This window comes from Triticum dicoccoides, chromosome 3B, assembly GCF_002162155.2.
Source record: "Triticum dicoccoides isolate Atlit2015 ecotype Zavitan chromosome 3B, WEW_v2.0, whole genome shotgun sequence".
Taxonomy (NCBI): domain Eukaryota; kingdom Viridiplantae; phylum Streptophyta; class Magnoliopsida; order Poales; family Poaceae; genus Triticum; species Triticum dicoccoides.
In genome coordinates, this window is record NC_041385.1 from 28,136,165 (window position 1) to 28,144,745 (window position 8,581).

The 8,581-nt window shown below is 41.3% G+C and overlaps 1 long non-coding RNA gene across 1 annotated transcript; it reads right to left on the reverse strand.

Moving 5' to 3' along the window:
- Positions 1-1,184: 1,184 nt before the first annotated feature.
- On the reverse strand, positions 1,185-3,696 carry LOC119280600. Its single transcript, XR_005138117.1, has 5 exons — positions 3,547-3,696; positions 2,764-2,910; positions 2,462-2,683; positions 1,643-1,741; positions 1,185-1,516 (listed from the first exon to the last, which is right to left on the reverse strand). It is a non-coding gene; the product is annotated as an uncharacterized LOC119280600 (long non-coding RNA).
- Between the last annotated feature and the right edge of the window lie 4,885 nt (positions 3,697-8,581).

The window sequence follows — 8,581 nt, forward strand, 5'->3', positions numbered from 1 at the left end:
AACCATTTTATACGAAGACATACCCATAGGATTTTTATATGCAGTTCTATAGGCCCATAATGCATCATCAAGTTTCTTGGACCAATTTTTTCTAGATCTATTAATAGTCTTTTGCAAAATTAATTTGAGCTCTCTATTACTCAATTCTACTTGACCACTAGACTGTGGGTGATATGGAGATGCTATTCTATGATTAACATCATACTTAGCAGGCATTTTACGAAAAGCACCATGAATAAAATGTGAACCACCATCAGTCATTAAGTACCTAGGGACTCCAAACCTCGGAAAAATAACTTCTTTAAGCATCTTAATAGAGGTGTTATGATCAGCACTACTAGTTCAAATAGCTTCTTGCTATGTCTTGAGCTTGCGTTAGTTTTCCTTGAAGAGGAAAGGGTGAGCAGCAATAGTAGCATAAGTATTTCCCTTAGTTTTTGAGAACCAAGGTATCAATCCAGTAGGAGGCTCCTCAAAAGTCCCACGTACCTACACAAACAAACAAGAACTCGCAAACAACGCAATAAAGAGGTTGTCGATCCCTTCAAGGCCACTTGCGAAAGTTAGATCTGATAGAGATAATATAATAAGATAAATATATTTTTGGTATTTTTATGATATAGATTGGAAAAGTAAAGATGCAAATAAAAGCAAATAATAGATCTAGAAGAGCGAATAATTATGAAATTATCTAGGCATAATAACAAATTACTGTCGAGCAATTGATAGAAAAGCGAATAATTATGAGATTATGTAGGCATGATCATGTATATAGGCATCATGTCCGTGACAAGTAGACCGACTCTTGCCTGCATCTACTACTATTACTCCACACATCGACCGCTATCCAGCATGCATCTAGAGTATTAACACTACTAGAGAAAAGGCTACTAGCAGCGCGAGTAAACTGGCTACTAGCAGCGCGGGTACCCGCGCTACTAGTATCGCGCTACAGCTAAGTAGATAGCAGTAGCGCGGATGCAACCCATGCTACTACTACGTCGGTTAGTAGTAGCGTGGATGGAACCGCGCTACTACTATCTCAACCAACGCTACTACTATCCTAAGTAGTAATAGCATGCACCTTTCCTCCCATGCTACTACTAGCTAATTAGGAGTTAAAAAAATAAAATTTAGATGCATTATTCCTGGATAGAAATAGACATACCCGGTGCAAAATAAACTCATGTCAAGGAACAACATCTCAATTGAAAGAAATCACGACATCCCATTTAACATCAGACGAACACAACCATCATCTCAACTGAAAGTATTCCACCACCAACCTAAACAAACCACTTCTCTAAATGTATCAACCAAGGTTTGGAGTTCAGACGCTAGTGGACCTCCCCCCGGACGGTGGCGTCGAGGACCTCCACCTCGGCGACCTCCGACGGCACGATCACCTGGATGATCATCTCTGTGCAGTAGTCACCGAGCTTCACGGTGAAGTCCACCTCCAAGTGGTTGAAGAGCACGACACCCACCGGGCCACGGTAATCCTCCTCGATCACCCCTGCACCCACGTCAGGAAAGTGAAAACTTGTTGGTTCAGGTCCTATGTCCAAATCTAGTATTGTATTTTCTTTCTTTATTGCGCATGCACATGAATCAATAGTAACAGCCGAAGGCTGGTCCTTACTTGTTGCTCGACACGTGAAGAAGGCCGGGTCCCCTCCTTATTGCACGAATGAATCCAAGGAAGACACTGTCGGTGGCTCCGAACCCGGCTTCCGCTTATCTGTATACAAGGAATAGTTTCAGCTAACAAAGGAAAATGAGAACAAAGAGCAATCAGTAATTGTGAGACAAGAAATAACTTCTGTTGTAACCCGTGCATTGTATTCTATCCCAAGCTAAACTACCTAGTATCTGTCGTGGTCATGGTGAACTCGCTTTCATTTTCAGAAAATCCTGTATTTTATCCCAAGTGCAGCAACAGCTTTTGTGGTATGAGAAACGCTAGCTAGTATAAAAATCATTAGGTAAAATATAAAAAGTTAACTTGTGTGGCCACAAGTTTGCAGCTATTCGAGCAATTCAGATTATTAGTAATTAACCTAGCCGAGGATACTCCTAACATATATAACATAGTAGGCTCAAGCAATTGTTAGCTTCATTCTGTAAATCCTAGAGATGTATGCAAGGTATATTCATCCATCCAACTACATGCCTGAATTGCCCCGTCAACCATCTATAACACCAAACAGATAAAACAAGCCTAATGAAATGCACTCTGCTTATATGTGCCTATTTTATTCAACGAAGCATACTTTCAAGAAAAATGATGTCAAACTGTACACTGGAAGACCATATCAAAGTCCAAAACGACATTTATAGTGACATAATGTGACATTCAGACATTCAGATCCATTATTATCTACAAGGGGTTCGTCAGCTAGGAGCACAAGGTGGGCGGCGGAATGGACGGGAACGCGAAGGGGGGCTGGGTTTAATTTACCTCGTGTGCCGCCGCCGTCGTCGTAGCCATAAATAAACAGAGTGAAGCAAACAAATTAACATCAAATCAATCGACCCAGTTATCTTCTCCACATACACACGCATAATCTGCAATCATATGTGGTCTGATTTTGGTCTCTTTTGATTCGGTGAAACAACACTAAATGCTTCTTGTTTGATTGCATAGAGAATACCACTACTGCTGGAGCGTCTATTCCTCTCCCTGCAAAACATAACAAAATTCAGAGCTTCCCCTAAATTTAGATTAGCAGGAAGCAAAACTGAAGAAAAATTCAGAGGTACCAGTTTGGCAGTGCAGCTCGTCCATCTGGTCCAGCGTCGATGTTGCCCTGCACGCACAGGAGATGGTCAACCAGCGTCGTTAGCCGCCGCAGCCCGCATGACTAGCTTGTACGCCGCCGTACAGAATAGTTTTACAACACCAAGTCCCTACAGAATAGTTTTTTCAGCATGAGAAGCAATGAACAAACTTAAATATGAGGATAGTAGCTACAAACAATGAAAAGTCTATACATCTACTGTAATTGTTTTGACCACCTAGACATGATAATCACAAGGGAACAGAGAAGCAAATTTTTGGTCTGAAACATATACGGCTCTCTGTACAGAAGATAGATACAGTAGTTGACAAAACAATATTGACATAAGTGCAGGCTCACTGTAAACACCGGAGAACATGGGGAAATTGGATGCTAGATGTAGCACTCATGCGTAGTAATCCATCTGAACGACATTTCCTCAAAACTGAAGTTTGTCCAATCAGAAGGAGATGAATACCAGTGCACACTTGGAGAACAAGCTCAAGGAAGTTGTACTCCCATGGACAAATCACTGCAGTGTATTTTGGCCACAACAGATCGATCCACTCTGAGCTTGTCCCTGGTCAAATTGGCAGCCTACAGCAGCAGGGGCTCTCCGTAGAAACAAATTGGCAGGCCTCATCCCTTGTCAAACAAAAATCAAGGGCTTGTCCCTGGTCACGCACGCAGCAGGGGCTCGTCGGGCCGAGGCAGGAACGAGGGAGGTAGGGGAAGGAAGAGGGGAAGGAGGAGACGAAGTATCTACCTCTCCCGGCCGGCGGCGACGGTGTGCTGGACCTGGCGACGGGCAGGTTGAAGTGGGGCAGCCGCGATTTGAAGACCAGGGCGGCGGCGAGGTAGATGGGGTCAGCAGGGCGGCGGCGAGGCAGCAGGGCCGTGAGGATGCAGATCAGGCCGCAGTTGCCGTGGAGTTCGCGGGAGGGCGAGAGGTGGCGGCTAGATCAGGGAGAGGGGAGGCCGAGCGAGATTCCTCCGGTGAGCGAGACGCCCGGGATGGGGGTGGACCGAGGTTGAGATAGAGAGATTTTTTAGGGATGAGAGAGAGAGAGTGGTGGGGTGGGAGTGGATCGGGCCGGACACGCTTAGTAATAGCGTGGGGGTGTTACCTGCGCTATAGCTACTTATTTAGTAGTAGCATAGGTTTTACACCCCTTGCTACTACTATGGCTTGTCCCGGGAGGCATGGTGAAGACCACTTAGTAGGGTTTATACCCCTCGCTACTACTATCAACTTAGTAGTAGCACGGGTTTTATACCCCTCGCTACTACTAATTAGCAGTAGCGCCTCATTTTAAACCGTGCTACTGGTAAGTTTCTGTGTATAAGTTTTTTCCTAGTAGTGTAAGTTTATAATGAACAGAGTAACGCATTAAGAAAGATGACATGATGTAGAGGAATAAACTCATGCAATATGATATAAACCCCATCTTTTTATCCTCGATGGCAACAATACAGTACGTGCCTTACTGCCCCTGCTGTCACTGGGAAAGGACACCGCAAGATTGAACCCAAAGCTAAGCACTTCTCCCATTGCAAGAAAGATCAATCTAGTAGGCCAAACCAAACTAATAATTCAAAAAGACTTGCAAAGATAACTTAATCACACACAAAACAATTTAGAGAAGATTCAAATATTTCTCATAGATAAACTTGATCATAAACCCACAATTCATCGGATCTCGACAAACACACCGCAAAAAGAGTTACATTGAATAGATCTCCAAGAAGATCGAGGAGAACTTTGTATTGAGATTCAAAGATATAGAGAAGAAGCCATCTAGCTAATAACTATGGACCCGAAGGTTTGTGGTAAACCACTCACAACTCATCGGAGAGGCCTTGGAGATGATGTAGAGGCCCTCCGTGATCGATTCCCCCTCCGGCGGAGGGCCGACGAAGGCTCCAAGATGGGATCTCGCAGATACAGAAGGTTACGGCGGTGGCAATAGTTTTTCGTGGTCGCCTCTGATGTTTTCGGGGTACATGGGTATATATAGGAGGAAGAAGTAGGTCGGTGGACTCCCGAGGGGCCCACGAGGGTGGGGGGCACACCCAGCACTAGGGGGCGCGCCGGGCACCCTCGTGGCCGCCTCCCTTGTTCCTTGACTTCCACTCCAAGTCCTCTGGATCACGTTTGTTCCAAAAATCATGCTCCCGAGGGTTTCATTCCGTTTGGACCCCGTTTGATATTCCTTTTCTTCGAAACACTGAAATAGGCAAAAAAACAACAATTCGAGCTGGGCCTCCGGTTAGTAGGTTAGTCCCAAAACTGATATAAATGTGTAAAGTAAAGCCCATAAACATCCAAAACGGGTAATATAATAGCATGGAACAATCAAAAATTATAGATACATTGGAGACGTATCAAGCATCCCCAAGCTTAATTCGCGCTCGTCCTCGAGTAGGTAAGTGATAAAAACAGAATTTTTGATGTGGAATGCTACCTAGCATAATTCTCAATGTAATTTTCTTTATTGTGGCATGAATGTTCAGATCCAAACGATTCAAAATAAAAGTTCACATTGACATCAGAAATAGTAACACTTCAAGCATACTAATCAAGGTAATCATGTCTTCTCAAAATAACATGGCTAAAGAAAGTTCATCCCTACAAAATCATATAGTTAGGCTATGCTTCATTTTCGTCACACAAAAATTCTCCCATCTTGCACACCCCCGATGACAAGCCAAGCAATTGTTTCGTACTTAAATAATCTCAAACTTTTTCAAGCTTCACGCAATACATGAGCGTGAGCCATGGATATAACACTATGGCTGGAATAGAATATGATGAGGGAGATTGCGTGGAGAAGACAAAAAAGGAGAAAGTCTCACATCGATGAGGATAATCAACGGGCTATGGAGATGCCCATCAATTGATGTCAACATGAGGAGTAGGGATTGCCATGCAACAAATGCACTAGAGCTATAAACGTATGAAAGCTCAACAAAAGAAACTAGTGGGTGTGCATCCAACTTGCTTGCTCATGAAGACCTAGGGCATTTTGAGGAAGCCCATCATAAAAGACTTTCTATATGAAGAACATGGTGCTACTTTGAAGCACCAGTGTGGAAAAAGATAGTAACATTGCCCCCTTTTTATTTTCATTTTCTTTTTTCTTTTTTTTCTTTTGCCCTTTATTTTTTTCTTTTGGCCTTTCTTTTTTTTAATTGGGAACAATGCTCTAATAATGATGATCATCACACTTATATTTATTTACAACTCATGAATTACAACCCAAAACTAAAACAAGATATGATTCTATATGAATGCCTCCGGGGGTGTACCGGGATGGGCAATGAATCAAGAGTGACATGTATGAAAAATTATGCATGGTGGCTTTGCCACAAATACGATGTCAACTACATGATCATGCAAGGCAATATGACAATGATAATTTGTGTCATGATGATGAACGGAATGGTGGAAAGTTGCATGGCAATATATCTCGGAATGGCTATGAAAATGCCATAATAGGTAGGTATGGTGGCTGTTTTGAGGAATATATAAGGAGGTTTATGTGTGATAGAGCGTATCGTATCACGGGGTTTTGATGCACCGGCGAAGTTTGCACCAACTCTCAAGGTGAGAAAGGGCAATGCACGGTACCGAAGAGGCTAGCAATGATGGAAGGTTGAGAGTGCGTATAATCCATGGACTCAACATTAGTCATAAATAACTCATATAATTATTGCAAAAATCTACAAGTCATCAAAAACCAAGCACTACACGCATGCTCCTAGGGGGATAGATTGGTAGGAAAAGACCATCGCTCGTCACCTCATGTTTCAAATTTGTTACACAACTTTCACCATACGTGCATGCTACGGGACTTGCTAACTTCAACACAAGCATTCTTTAAATTCATAATCACCCAACTAGCATGACTCTAATATCACTACCTCCATATCTCAAAACAATTATCAAGTATCAAATTGATCATAGCATCCAATACACTTCCTATGATAGTTTTTATTATACCCAACTTGGATGCCCATCATTCTAGGACCAATTTTATAACCATAGCAAATACCATGCTGTTCTAAGAGACTCCCAAATGATACAAGTTAAGCATGAGAGATTAACAATTTCTCCAAAATTAAGCCACCACCGTGCTCTAAAAGATATAAGTGAAGCACTAGAGCAAAAACTAGCTAGCTCAAAAGATATAAGTGAAGCACATAGAGTATTCTAATAAATTCCAATCAAGTGGGTTTCTCCCAAAAGGTGTGTACAGCAAGGATGATTCTGGTAAACTAAAAAGCAAAGACTAATATCATACAAGACGCTCCAAGCAAAACACGTATCATGTGGCGAATAAAAATATAGCTCCAAGTAAAGTTACCGATGAACGAAGACGAAATAGGGGATGCCTTCCGGGGCATCCCCAAGCTTAGGCTTTTGGATATTCTTGAATATCTTGGGGTGCCTTGGGCATCCCCAAGCCTAGGCTCTTTCCACTCCTTATTCCATACTCCATCAAATCTTTAACCAAAACTTGAAAACTTCACAACACAAAACTCAACAGGAAATCTCATAAGATCCATTAGTGCAAGAAAGAAAAACCACCACATAAGGTACTGTAATGAACTCATTCTTTATTTATATTGGTGTTAAACCTACTGTATTCCAAGTTATCTATGGTTCATACCCCTACATACTAGCCATAGATGCATCAAAATAAGCAAACAACACACAAATAGCAGAATCTGTCAAAAACAGAACCGTCTGTAGAAATCTGTAACTATCGAATACTTCTGGAACTCTAAAACTCCTACCAAAATATGAAGTCCTGGGAAATTTGTATATTGATCTACAGAAAAGCGAATCAACGCAAAAGCACGTTTCTGTGAATTACTACAATTATTTTCGTGCGCGCAAAGTTTCTGTGTTTCAGCAGAATCAAATTAACTATCACCATAGGTTATCCTATAGGTTCTACTTGGCACAAACACTAATTAAAACATAAAAACACATCTAAACAGAAGGTAGATGCAAAATTTATTACTAAACTTAAGCAAAAACAAAAAACAAAGATAAAATTGGGTTGCCTCCCAACTAGCGCTATCGTTTAACGCCCCTAGCTAGGCATAAAAGCGAGGATAGATCTAAGTAGTGCCATCTTTGGCATTCAATTCATAAGTATCTCGCATGATAGATTCATAAGGTAATTTGACTTTCTTTCTTGAAAAGTGCTCCATGCCTTTCCTTAATGGGAATTGGAATCTAATATTCCCTTCCTTCATATCAATAATCGCACCAATCGTTCTAAGGAAAAGTCTACCAAGAATAAAGAACATGAAAGATTGCAATCTATGTCAAGAACGATAATATCTATGGGCACCAAATTCCTATTTGCAATAATGAGAACATCATTGATCCTTCCCATTGGCTTTTTAATGGTGGAATCCGCAAGGTGCAAATTTAAAGAGCAATCATCAAGATCATGGAAACCTAGAATATCGCATAAAGTTTTCTGAATCGTGGAAACACTAGCACCCAAATCACACAAAGCATAACACTCATGATCTTTAATTTTAATCTTTATAGTAGGTTCCCACTCATCGTTAAGTTTTCTAGGTATAGAAACTTCCAAATTAAGTTTTTCATCAAAAGATTGCATCAAGGCATCAACAATATGTTTGGTAAAAGCGTTATTTTGACTATAACCATGAGGAGAATTCACAACGGATTGCAACAAGGAAATACAAACTTCTAAATAACAATTATCATAATTAAATTCCTTGAAATCCAGGATAGTGTGTTCAATGCTATTTAA